The following is a 6,000-nucleotide window of genomic DNA, read 5'->3' as shown; positions in this document are numbered from 1 at the left end:
ATGGTGGTGAAAAATAATTGATTTTTTATTAAAAGCTTTGCAGCATTGTTTCCATTTGTAGGGGTTCTTTTCTGTATAAATTCTGTTGTTAATAAGGTTTAGTTTCCCTTTAAAAGTAGTATCACTTTATTCACATTTCACATTCATCAGGGTGTATATTGTTTTATTTTTTATTAAAAGTTTTGCCACATTATTCACATTTGTAGGACTATTCTGCAGTGTAAGTTCTGCTGTGGTGGATAAGGCCTATTTTATTGGTAAAAGCTTTGTCACTTTCCTTACATTTGTAGGGCTTCTCTTGAGTGTGAATTCTTCTGTGGCAAATAAGGGTTGATATTTGAGTAAAGCACTGTCACATACTTTGCATTTGTGAGGCTTCTCTCCAGTGTGGGTTCTGCTGTGGCAAATGAGGTGTGATTTTTGACAGAAAGCTTAGCCACATTCTTTACATTTGTAGGGCTTCTCTCCAGTGTGAATTCTGCTGTGGCAAATAAGGGTTGATATTTGAGTAAAAACTTTGTCACATACTTTGAAATTGTGAGGCTTCTCTCCAATATGAGTTCTGCTGTGGCAAATAAGTTGTGACTTTTGACTGAAAGCTTTGCCACATTCTTTACATGTGTAGGAATTTTATCCAGTGTCAATTCTTCTTTGGTAAATAAGGTTTACGTTTTTACTAAAAATTTTACCATATTCTTCACATTTGTAGGGCTTCTCTTCAGTGTGATTTCTGCTTTGCTTAATAAAGTTTGATTTTTCTTTATAAACTTTATCACATTCTTCCCATTGGTAGGGCATCTGTCCAGTGTGGGTTACTCTGTGGTTAATAAGACCATTTATTTTACTAAAAGCTTTGCCACATTGTTTATATTTGTAGGGCTTCTCTCCAGTATAAATTCTCTGGTGGTGAACAAGGCCTGATTTTTTAATATGATTTCTGGTGTTCACTCTCACTTGTGGTTTTCCATATTTTCTTTTGTTGTAAATAGTCAAGATCACAACTTCTGTATTTCCCATTTATCACTTTGTGAAATATATGTTTTATGCCCTTCTTGTGAATATTCTTGGGTATCACGTGGAGTCATGGCTGAAATAAACAAACAAAAAAAAAGATGCCTTATAGACTGGGATAAATATATTTTGCATACGTAACATAAAATTAAGGTAAAATAAGTACATAAGGAGTTTAGCAGATTAGTAAGTCCAAAGTCATCATAAATCCAAAAATATATCAGTTGAATAAAAATATACAGACAAAATTACCTTGAGAATATTACTCAAACTCTTGTAGGGACCACAGTATCCAAGAGGAGTAAATTATTAAGAAGAGTAATATAATAAAGAGAAGGAAAGTGTGTCACTTTTATCATCCACAGCTTTTTGTCCTCCATAAGATATCATTGTGTATTTAGGAAATATCTATCAGCTACCTTCACTGTCAGTAAAATAAAAAGAAATGTAAAACATCTACAAACATTTGTGATTTTTTCAAAGGGTATCCAAAAACTGGTTTTTGTCTACCATGACAAAGAGTGATGAAAATATCTAGTAGATTTTGAGTGATAATTCCACAAATTTTCAACAAGGGTAAAGAGGCTATGGACTCACCAACAATAAAAAATTTAAAAAAAAAGGGGCTATGGACTCTTAAAAAGAAATATGAACAAAAAATTTACTAAGAAATATACACATATATGTCTATAAAATTTTCCATAAAAACATTTTAAAAGACTATAAAAACCTTGTATAGCCTATGACCATAATACTTGGATGAAGTCAACACATGACAATCAAGTATACTAAATTGATTTTTATATTTTTAAATTGGTGTGATATGATGATTTCTTTCATTGACAAATACAACTTTGTTTATTTACTAAATATATCATGGTATTTTATACTGTATATATAAGGTAAAATGAGTAAATAGAATAAATTAACACAATCATTATTTCATATAATCATCAGTTTTTTCTTACAAGTATTGCATTCCTTCTACTAGTATTTATGAAGAACATAATACACTCACCATGTGGTAAAACAAAAATCTTGACCCTCTTATGCTCAATAAAATAAAAATATGGAGATTTTGACTATAATATAAACCCTACACAAAACACAGTACCTGGTGAGCAGAATTTTACTCACTAAATATTTGACTGTCACATGTGAATCAAATGCTCCTGCAACTTAATTTATGCCTGCCACATTTCACTTAATGCAAAGTCCTGCATATATATCTTATAACACTTTAAGAGAGAAAATATTTTATAACTAAATAATAATAATATAATAAGTACAATATTTTTACACCTTTGATCATTGATACACAAATACATTGAGTCCCTAGCTTTAAAACTGAGAACTATGTTGCACTAAAAACAAAAGCAGAGGTATCTCTTCAATTTTCTGATTTAATTGTTCATGGAATCATATTTATTACTGGCATTTCTGAAACTTTAGGTCATCCAACTTTTAATTTTTCATGTGTGGTGCTTGAGATTAGCCCTAAAAATTCTACATCAATGTATAACAACACAAGTCTTTTTAGAATTTTTCGAGTCATGCTATTTCTAAATATCTGTGACTTTCCTAAACATGAAGTACTTTTCCATGGCTTCCCAATTAACAAATGTTAAAAGGATGCAGCACTGTTCTTGCCTATTTTTATTTACTTAACAGATTTTATACTTTTTCCCCCAAAATGGACTACATAATCTACTGTTGGCTCCTTTAATGAACAAATAAAAAATAGTACAGCAAACATAAACAAAGAGAAGTATGGCTTAATCCAAGTGACAAAAAAAGAAAAAAAAAACATTAAGAATTGAACATCAGGATACTGACAGTTATGAATTACTCAAAGAACACTAAATAACTATTTAAAGAATGTTTGAAGAGTGAAATTGAGACAAAAAGTATAAATATAAATAAGCACAAATTGTGTATGTGAATAATTATTTAAGAAAAAAAAATGAGAGGGGCATTCCTAAGCAAGGCTGATCCAAAACATGTTTACCTTTGAATAATTTCTGAATATTTACATAAATGCTTTATGTGTTTTTATATGAGCATCATACATTAACAGAAATTTTAAAAGTTATGTTTATCAAATAATTAGGTATGTCAGAATACTAGCAACAACTTGTGATTCAGTAAAAATCTCAAATTGGTTCACTTTCTATTTTAATATTTTATTATTCTCAAGCAATTACCCTTGCTCTAACACTGGGACATGAAATTTTATTTATTTATTTATTTAAATTTCAGCAACAATTTGGTAAACATTATTTTTTATTCATTCATTTTTTTCCCTTAGTATAGGGGATGGTAGTAAGCATCACCTTATCACTGTCATTATGTATATTGAAATGACAAAATGACACATTACTATGTCACCAAGCCTGTCATTAAACTTGCAATCCAGCATTATATGATACTTTCATTGCAAAAATTCTTGCAATGCAGCACAACACATGGCTTAACACATTTATTGTAATATTTTTATGCAATTAAATTTTTTGGTAAAATGATGTGGTTAATGATCAAGTCACTTAAAACTGTGTCCTGAGCCTGGTATATTCTCAGTAAATTTTAACTGAGTTTAGTGGGCAAAAATCAGTGTTTTAAAGGATATCAATAATACAATACAGGTACTCTGGTTTGGATAACTGCCCCATAATTGTCCATGTATGAAATGTTTGTTCCTAAGAGTTTTTTTATTTAGTGGAAACTTTACAAGAATAAAGCATATTGGGAATTGTTTAGTTCATTGTAGAGTATGTACTTGAAAGGAATTGTTGACACCTAGTGCTTTTTATGCCATGTTCTCCTGTCATAATATTCTCAGTCATCTCAAACATAAAGCTGTAATACAAGCACTTATCAAGCAGAATCTTCAAGACTTTGATTAAAAATAAAATTTTGTATTTGTTAGTTGATTATCACTGTTATTTTTCATATTTAAAAAACAAACTAAAAAACAAACTGGCAAATTGGTGGCCAAAGTCATGAGCACATATCTTATGTGTCTTTGCAACTCATTCATCACAAATATTTATTTAAAGTAGTGGCTTTTAGTTTTGCTATGGATGATAATTACTTTCAAATATTTCAAAAACAGTGATGCCTGGATTCCTCTCCAGGGATATGGATTACATTGTTTATTGCAATTTTTTTTTTTTTTAATTAAAGAGCCCTTCAGATGACTGTACACTTTAGAAGAGCCAGAAACCATTGGTTCACAGTTGAAAATCCATTAGCTCTGTGTGGTTTCTATTGTGCTGTGTGGATTTGTCCACTTCAGCCTTTAATGTGGGGGTTTATAGAGAACAGATTTGCCATGTTGAAAACAATAAAATAATGATCTTCTAATATCTTCAGGTGTTTAGTCAAACTGCTGGTAGAGGAAGTATTTTTTCCAGTAGATCTATCTTGTTCTCTTGCTTTCATATCAAGAAACTGTTTCATGAGAAAAAAAAAATATCTGGGTTTAGTCTAGGTTAAAAATCATGAACACCAAAGGGAAAAAATAAATTAAGTTGCAGATGTACTCTGTGTTATGCACATTTTTACTATTATTTTGAAGTGGTAAACCCTTTCTCCACAGAAAAGCCATCTTCACCATGGCTGATTTTAGTACTGTCAGCAAAAGAGTCTCTGTGAAAGAGTTCAATGTAGATAAACTTCCTATTTTTCTGTCACTCTGTTTACTTGGCCACTGACCGAGAAGATACCAACACTCCAGGTGCTGGACACCCTCTCATTAGTTTTTCACAAATATATCCAGTATAGTACTTTGAGGAAATGTGTAAACAAGGACTCTGGCCTTGAGCTGAGCTTCACAGAGATGTCTACATTTTTAAGATAAGTTACAAATTGGCTCTATGGTAACAGCTTGCAAGGGGAGGAAAGAAAGGGGAGAAGAAGCTCTCCCCTTCCCAGGTGTTGTCCTTGAAGAGTTACCTTGCCCAGAACAGTGAAAAAAAAAGCTGATTTATGTGAACTTCTGCAGACTGTGAACTTCTGAGCCCCTCCCCTTATATGCTGGGTATAAAACGCTGAAACTCCCTGAACTTGGGGTTCAGGGGATTGATTAATTACAGCAAAAACTGTGCCGTCTGAACCTGGATGCAGCTAAATAAAACTGTTTCTTGCTATCTTTGGTGCCTTGCCTCGTTTGTCCCTACAACACCATGAGTACAAAGGAATTCTAAAAAAGTATAAAAGGAGCAAAATACCCCCACTTCCTTGGCCCCCCTTCCCTGGGACCTCTTTTAAGAAGTCTATCTCTGTTCTATCATTTAAGTAAAACTTGCTTTTTACACTTTCCTCAGCATTTCAGGTGTTCAACCTTCAACATCTGAGAAATGGAACTTGGCCCTCAGCCACAGAGCCATATCCCCAGCCCTATAAATTTAGAGACTGGGTCTCACTGAGTTACTTAGTGCTTCACCATCGCTGAGGCTGGCTTTGAATTTGAGATCCTCTTGTCTCAGCCTCCTGAGCTGCTGAGATAACAGTGTCCCACCATGTTTGACTTCTAAATCCTTCTGTCTAAACTAGAATACTTTTTTATTTTTTATTTTGCAAAGGTCAACAATCTTCTATTGCACTTTCCAAGAGGCACGCGGTAGAGGGGAGTGCCAAGCTGCCCTGCTTACAGAGAAATTGTGAGCCCAGAGGTGGTTAGAGGGAGGGGGCCAACTGCAGCCCGCCCATTGGCGACAGGGTGGGAGATGGTAACCATGGCGATGGCCTTTGCCAAGGGCCAGAGCCAATGGGGGTATGCTGGGAGCTGTTTCAAAAATCTCCCGGGAACAGCAGCCTCCGCAGCGCATGGGGGAGGGGAGGGGAGGCCACAGTGCTGCAGGGACAGTCCTCCTCAACTTTGGTCGCGGGCAGGCCGGGTGCTCAATTGCAGCCCTTGGGCACCTTGAGGATGCTGGACTTGGCCACCTTCTTCACCTTCTTTCTCCCCGCTACTGCAGATGCCCTTGT

The 6,000-nt window shown here is 34.3% G+C and overlaps 1 pseudogene; it reads right to left on the bottom strand.

Annotated features, from left to right (window-relative positions):
* Window positions 1-208: 208 nt before the first annotated feature.
* Window positions 209-5,749, bottom strand: LOC139704312 (zinc finger protein 34-like; annotated as a pseudogene).
* Between the last annotated feature and the right edge of the window lie 251 nt (window positions 5,750-6,000).

The sequence above is a fragment of the Marmota flaviventris genome, unplaced genomic scaffold (assembly GCF_047511675.1).
Source record: "Marmota flaviventris isolate mMarFla1 unplaced genomic scaffold, mMarFla1.hap1 Scaffold_49, whole genome shotgun sequence".
NCBI lineage: Eukaryota > Metazoa > Chordata > Mammalia > Rodentia > Sciuridae > Marmota > Marmota flaviventris.
This window is presented reverse-complemented; position numbering and strand designations above follow the sequence as displayed.